This window comes from Coturnix japonica, chromosome 5 (assembly GCF_001577835.2).
Source record: "Coturnix japonica isolate 7356 chromosome 5, Coturnix japonica 2.1, whole genome shotgun sequence".
NCBI lineage: Eukaryota > Metazoa > Chordata > Aves > Galliformes > Phasianidae > Coturnix > Coturnix japonica.
In genome coordinates this window covers 16,753,138-16,760,565 of record NC_029520.1, presented here as the reverse complement: position 1 = coordinate 16,760,565, position 7,428 = coordinate 16,753,138, and positions in this window count along the sequence as shown.

The window sequence follows — 7,428 nt, the reverse complement described above, 5'->3', positions numbered from 1 at the left end:
GGACTCTGCAACTGACAGCAAGGAATAAATCCATCCAGTGTTTTCCTGATAAGATGACTCTTTGTAACAGATCACACACACAATATCTCACACAAAGTTTCCTAATCTTCCTGCCATTCCTCTTTTCAGCATTATTAGATGCTCTGCAACGTCCAGCCTGGGAAGAGAGGCTTGAGCGGAAGGGACTTTTGCTGCCCACTTTATATGGTGCTGTTAGAAAGCAGCCATTGTGATTTGTGACTGTGTGTAGCAAAAACATACAAAGAGCTGTACTTGTTCCCAGCAGAACGAATACACATGGTTTACCATGGGATGAAAAGCACTTAGCAGTGCACCCTGAAGTCAGCAGTTCTGGACAGAGACATGGGCTGAACTCGGCATGTTTCCTTCATAGCAAAACCACATTGTTGTGTTCAGACTGTTTCCAACTCAGGAAAACAAATGAGCATTAACAATCCAGAAGTTTTTAGAACTTTAAAGCTTAAAAAATGTGCAAAAGCCTATCTTTACCAACGATGACAAGTTTTAAAGCTCTTCTTGAAGATTCTCAAACATTTCTAATTCTGCTCCTGCTCTAAACTCAGATTCCTGCTGCTGTTTATGCCGGATCTATTGTTCCTTACGCTTTGGTCACTTGCTGGCCCTTTCTCAGGGACTGCACAAACTCTGGTAACAAACACAGTGAGCGTCCTTTGTGCCAAACAGGAAGAAAGTAATGCTTTCAGATAGGATGATAATGATAACACTGGGGAGAAGCACCTTGGACTTTTCCTAGAGGGTATGCCAATCCTCCTTATCTTCTGCTTGTGCTTTTTTTTTTTTTTTGCCCTAGGAAAAAAAAAACAAACATGAGGAGAAAGGCTGCTTAGCTCTGCCCAGCAGGAATACAGAAGGTGATATGACAAGGACATGTTCTTCAGCTGTCCAGAAAGAGTGAATTTGCAGTGCAGTCTAACATGCTTTCTGAAGTATTTCCTTAGTCCAGCTCCTAAACACTGCCTAATTCTAATCTGCAAAATAGGAATGTTAAGTGGCTTGCCTTCTACAGCTGGTTAGTAACAGAAGCAGAATTCTGTTGGCACCATTCAGATCTTTCTCTGTAAATTGTTTTCTTTAACTAAGCCTTCAATGGTCTAAAGAAAGTATCTAATTTAAACTGTATCATCCTGCGTAAGGTAAGGCACATCACAAGTGGAAGAGCAGCTGAGATCACAGAGATAAGCTGTGGTCCAACAAGCAAAGTACAACTCTTGCAACATTTCCTGGAGTGAAACATCTTGTTAAAGCAATCTTCAGGTAAGGCATTCTGCAACAGCCATCCCAAAACCAACAAAGCTCAGAGTGCAAGTTCCCAGGCCAGGGCATGGCATGACAGCAGTGCTGAACTTCAACGCTGGCAAAGTGCCCGAGGCCTGACAGCACACCCAGGAAAAGAGAAAACCCTAAGGGAAGGAAAGCAAAACAGCCCCAAAATAAATGTGAGCCCTCCAAGAGCTCCCTCGCATGGGCTGGCAGCTACCAGCTGGTGCCTTGGTTTCCAGGGCTTGAGGGCACTTGGGGCTGAGAAAGCCCTTCTCATCACTGTCTCCAACCTCTCCTGTACTCCCAGCTGCATCACACAGGACCAGATATGGTGTGTTGGCCTTGGACAAGAGGGAGCCTCTGGCATCAGCACTGCAAACTGCCCTGTGCTACTGGCTCTGATCCCATCTCTGGGCATAAGCAGGTGCCTCTCTGCACCAGTACCTTTCCAAGCTCGCATCTCTTCTCCCTGGGTTTCCTGTAGGCTGTCTGCGGAGCTGAGGGCTCCACGATGAGATGTAGACATGGTAAGTGGAAGCGATGGTGAAAAGGCTCAAGAGATCCCAGCAATCTAGCATAGCCATGTGATAATGGAGTAGCATTAAGACTTCTGGGAAAAGCAAGCCCAGCTGCTGATATACACCATTACATGAGTTTTTACTGGGTCAGCACTGTATGGGACTGTAACATTTCTGTTCCTACATTTATTTCTCCTAAACATGGATTGATTGTTTCAGGACATGAAGAGGAACAGGAGTTTAGGTACCTAAATTCTGAAGCAATGGAAACACCAGGCCTTGTCTTTCCAGCTCTTTTTAATTATCTGTTATTCCGTGTCTTCCCCAGAGCAGTTTTCATTTCCTTCTGCATATGAAAATTAATCACTCTGAATCACATCCTGGAAACTGGCACCTACTAATTAGGTGTTTGTAAGGGCTGTAAGTGGGGTATATCTTGCACAGGGCTTCCTAAACTCCTCCCAGAAAGATGGTTATGCAGGGTATCCTCTGGTGGCAGTTTGTTAGTAAGTCTCCCTCCCTCCACCTCAGCTGCTCCTTGTCCCCTCCTGGACTTCTTCAGCCCACGGTTTTTTCCTTGTCACTTCAGAAAGCCCCCACAGAGAGTTTTCAAGGGCACAGTGATGAAATCAGGAGAGGAAAAGGGATGGTGGAAACTCCTTTCTTCACAGAGCCTCTGCAAAGGACATTCAGCTTTCCACTGGGCTATAATTACAGGCTGCAAGTACGTCATGATTCCCAGGTGATAAGCATTAGTGTTAAGATTCAGGTGTGATTCTCTAATGCTGGACAGTGATACAAAAATACTGACCATTAAAATGAGGGCTGTCCATTAGAGTAAGACTATATCTGGGACCAGCATCCACATGTAGGTCCCTGATCAGATTTTTGTTGTGTGAGACCCCAAACGCCAGTTTTTATTTTGCTTGTGGCTGGCTCACTGGAACTGAGTATGACTTATTAAGAATGTTACGAACACTGGTAAGTCTGAATAGCAGGCTCCAACATTAAGACCTTCTCGTTTCCACACACAGAAGGCAAAGATGCTCCTGGTTACTTGCATCTCAGCTGGGCTTGAATTAGATGCTGAAAGGACGAGCAGACAAGTATGCAGAGCACATAGACATGGGAAAGCCACCCCATACTATAATCTGATTCCTTTAATAATCCAATGTTTGGCTACATATAAAAGTTTTGGCAGTACTGTAAAGAACAAAGAAATCTAAAGAAACTTTTCCTGAAGCTTTTTAATGCTCCTTCTGCAATCTTATCACGTACCATTCTGGCTGACCCTGGACAGCTGTCTGACAGTGCTCTGGATGGAGCAAGCTGTTGTTTTGAGACTGGTTTTGGTTCCTTTTAAGCTATTCTGGGGGCTTTCTCTCCGTATCTGTGGAAAAACTGACTGCTGATTCAGCTGTAGCTCCTGCATGAAGGGGAAACCAAAATTTAGGTCTAAGGTGGCCAGGCCTGCCACCAGGAATCTTCAGCTTCTCCTAAGGAACAAAAGAGTCAGGAAAGAGAACAGGGCACAAGTTTCAGTTTCAATTCCTCTTTTTCTTTTAGCCAGTGCCTTTTCAAAAACAAAACAAAAAATAACAACCCCCAAAAAACCCAGTTTCCATAGCGACAGGAAACTGTGGCACCATTGTGAAGATCCAAAAAGCCTGGGCTGGGTGTATAGCCAGAAATGCAGCAGTGCTGCCAGCTCCGAGCAACCTGTCCCTGGGCCATGTCTGCATGCACAGCAGGGCTCTGCTGCAGATAGATGCCTTTGTTGCCCACCAGCCTAACCCACCACTCTGTGCTGCCCCGAGCAGTACAATAATTTGGCTTAACTGCCAGTACAGCGATGGATTTCCAAAAAGGAGATTTGCTCTCCAGCTCGTCCTTTGGTTGGCCCCAGCTGTATTCAAGCTTACTTTGCTACAAAGCAAAAAGGTTGATTTGAAGACAGACTTCCTTTCAGGCGCTACTGGCTGTTACTTTAAACACATAATTGTGCTAGAGTGGCTCAGAAAATCCACCAGGCTTGGCTCCCTTCAAGGTGACTGATGGTTAGTGAGTGACGGATGCTGCCACAAGTGCTTGTTTGTTACCTTCTGGATTATGTTGCGCTAGGCAGTATGCAAAGAGGTACAACTTCAGCACTCAGGTCAAGTCTCAGCTAAAATTACAGGTACATGCACAGTGCTCTGTTACTTGTAGCGTTTAGCTAATGTGCATTATGCACGTGTAAGTGGTAGAGGGAAGTGTGGCTTTGCTATTTATACAAATCACAGAATCACAGAATGGTTAAGGTTAGAAGAAACTCCTCACCCAGTTTCCTTGCTCAAGTAAGACCACTTAGTGCTGATCCCCAGGACAGTTTTTGGCTGTCTCTAAGGAAGGAGACTCCTCAACCTCTCTGGATAAGCTGCATCGCTGCTTGGTCACCCACACAAGAAAGACGTTTACTGCTGCCAGCGCTCCTCCTACTGTACCCCAAGCCTTCTGCAGATTCTGGAAGCCTTCTTTGCAGCAAGGACATGCTGCTGGCTCAAGTTCCACTTGGTGTTCACTGGGACACCAGGACCCCATTCAGTAGGCCTGATACTTGCCCAAACAAAAATGATTTCCTCCAGTGCAATATTCTAATTCAAATGAAAAAGGCCATTTTCTATAGGAAAGGAAGCAGAAGAGAGGTGTATTTAGGTCTGTTCTTATAGCACCACTTTTAATTTAAGGATGTACCATGCCCAATCTGAGGGCTCGTCTGTCCTGAGGCTGACAGCAGTGAACTGCTGCCCATCCCAGCACATGCCAAGAACCCAGACGTAGCCACTTTGTAAATTCCCAGTCTCCAGCAACCAGTAGCTCAGGGATGGAACTGGGTAACGATTGCCAGGACAAGCTGAATGAAAAAAGAACCAAGTGTGCCTCGAAAATGAATCACTAGGATTCACCAAAACTAGCTGGATGAAAAGAGAAGTAAAAATGCACCACCCTGATGGACTTACGATGGTGACTGAAGGCACAGTTGGACAGAAGCATTTCCTCTAGGAGGCAAAGTTTTCCCTTCCTTCCTCGAGACCTTCAAGTGACCCCACTGAATTGTTAAAATTCCATTAGAAAGCGGTTGGTGGGAACATGTGCAATAAATAGCTGCTAAAATCAAAAGCAGCCTTGCTGATACAAAATCAATGTGTTGCTTGCTGGTGGTGCAGGCAGTGTTTTTCTCTGGGAAGTGTAACAGTGATTGGGCTTAAATATAGCAGCAAAAAGCTTTACCTGAACTCATTAGTTATACAGGCTGATTTCAGGGGAAGTCAGAAAATGAGCATTGCCCACAGATGAGACTTTGTGGTTATCAGTGACTTTGGGTGCTGCAGCTTATGGCAGTCCATTGGAAAACACTATAGGACAGAGAAAAATTACTGCAAATGCTCCTGGAAGAGCAGAGATTTCAGGTCACTCACACCATCCAGCCAAAATGAGCACTCCCTGTTGAAGCCTCAAGTCAGCTACACCACAATGGTACTACTGCAACAGCCACCATTCTCTCACTCCTCTCCCAGCTCCTGCATGACATCCTGCATGCACTGTGGCTGTAAACTCCCTGAGACCTGAGATGCCCCCAGCAGGCAGTCTCACATCTGCTGCCAGCACCACTCACTTTGGGTTGGGCTGGGACCCTCTCAGAGGGTTTCCCCCTCATCACAAACATGATTTTCCTGCCAGATGCTCAGCTAGATTGATTCAGCAAAGGCAGGCATTAAGGCAGTTGCTCTGCCTACATCCTGTTTTGTAATCTCACTGTTTAATTGCAATATATATTTTTTTCCTACAAATCACTTAATGTCATTTCCCAAAATGAGCCCTCACCTCTCTTGGTGCTTATTGCACCACAGCAGCTATTAGCAATGCTGCTTGCAGAGAGGTGTATCACTAAATTGGCAATGAATAAATCAGAGCTATTTTAGGGTGGATTTCTAAATGGGGAAACCTCTCTGAGTGAGGGACAGAAATGGTACCACAATCAGAATGAGGAAACGAGGTGGGTGTTCGGTGCCTGTTCACTTAATTAAGAGCTTCATCTCAGTCTCTGAAGAATTGCTAAAGGTCTGAAATAGCTGTAAAGAACGCTGCAGGGGTGATACAAATTGTACAAAATGTAAACTTTGTGATTTACTTCCCTGCTGTAGAATAGAGAGTTTTTAAAAATGGATAACAGATTTCCTTCCCTATTAATCTTCTTGATCAGATTTAAATGTGTTTGGATGAGTATTAGAATAGAAACCAATCACAAACAGGTTAAGTCCCATTAGGGACCTGCCCTCTGGATCCCACATAGCTCTCATCACTACCAGCACCGCCTCCTCCATACGCACGTACACACACACACACACACACAGCATTTTTTAAGCCCCAGCAGCAAATTGATTTTGTGTCTGGGAAACAAAAATTTCAAATACAAGCCTATAAATAGATGATGTGCTGCCTTTCTGGCTCGGTAAATAGCCTGAAAAAGAGCTCTGATGAGGCACAAATTTGCAGTGCCCCCCTTTATTTCACCAAAACATTCAGCATGAAGTCAGAATGTAATACGTTCATTATCGCGATGGGAGCTGCCCATGAGGGAAGCAAAGGCAACTTTCTGAATTTCTCTTGCTTTCAGGAAATAAATCTGTATGGAAACAGCTCACAGTAACCTCCCATGAGAGAGAAACATCAGATGACTTGACATGGAAAATGTTGGGAACCAGCACAAAGGCACAAAGGGACCAGAATGAAGCAAGATGTGACAAAGCCGAAAGCTGCATGAGATATATCCCACAGGGGATGACACTGTAAGGTGTCTTTAACTTAAAAGAAATTACTGATCTTTGATGTAGCACTGATTCTGATAGAGAAAAAAATGGACATTGTCATCAAATAATCCTGTTAGTGATGTGAAATTCATCTGTGTTACACAAACCAAAAGAAGCACTTCACCTTATACCTAAGTTATAAAGTATTTGTCATAGGGTTCACCTCTTTTCCACATAGAAATGCTGGATAGGATTGCTGTTAGGATTTCCAAATTTCTATTCTTGAAACATTTCACAGAAGTTAACTGTCAGAAAATCACAAGCAGTCAACCCCCTCCCAGCAGTACTAAGGGGGGTGAGTTTCCCAGTCTGAGAAAGAAAGTCAGGTTATGCTCACAGTTTCCCATTCACTTCTAGGTAGGCTTCTTTGAGCTAATGACAGCATGTGAATTACCACCTCCAAACATTAACATGTTCTGAATGTTTGCATCAGTGACACAAAGAAATGCCAGATTTGTGAGACCAGCTTCATCAGGTAGCAGTGAGGATGGGTACACCACAAAAAAAGGAATGATCACAAGGCTGCATGCTTCCTAATCATCATCTCACATTTTTGGAGCAGCAGAGATGATGCTCGAACACAAACATGTCCCTGCCCCGTGCGATGCCTGGCTCATCACTTCAAAAAAGGCCAAGATAAGCAGATGAGTCTGGCTAGGAACCAAGGAACAGATGTTTTTCTTTTTCTTTTTCTTTTTCTTTTTCTTTTTCTTTTTCTTTTTCTTTTTCTTTTTCTTTTTCTTTTTCTTTTTCTTTTT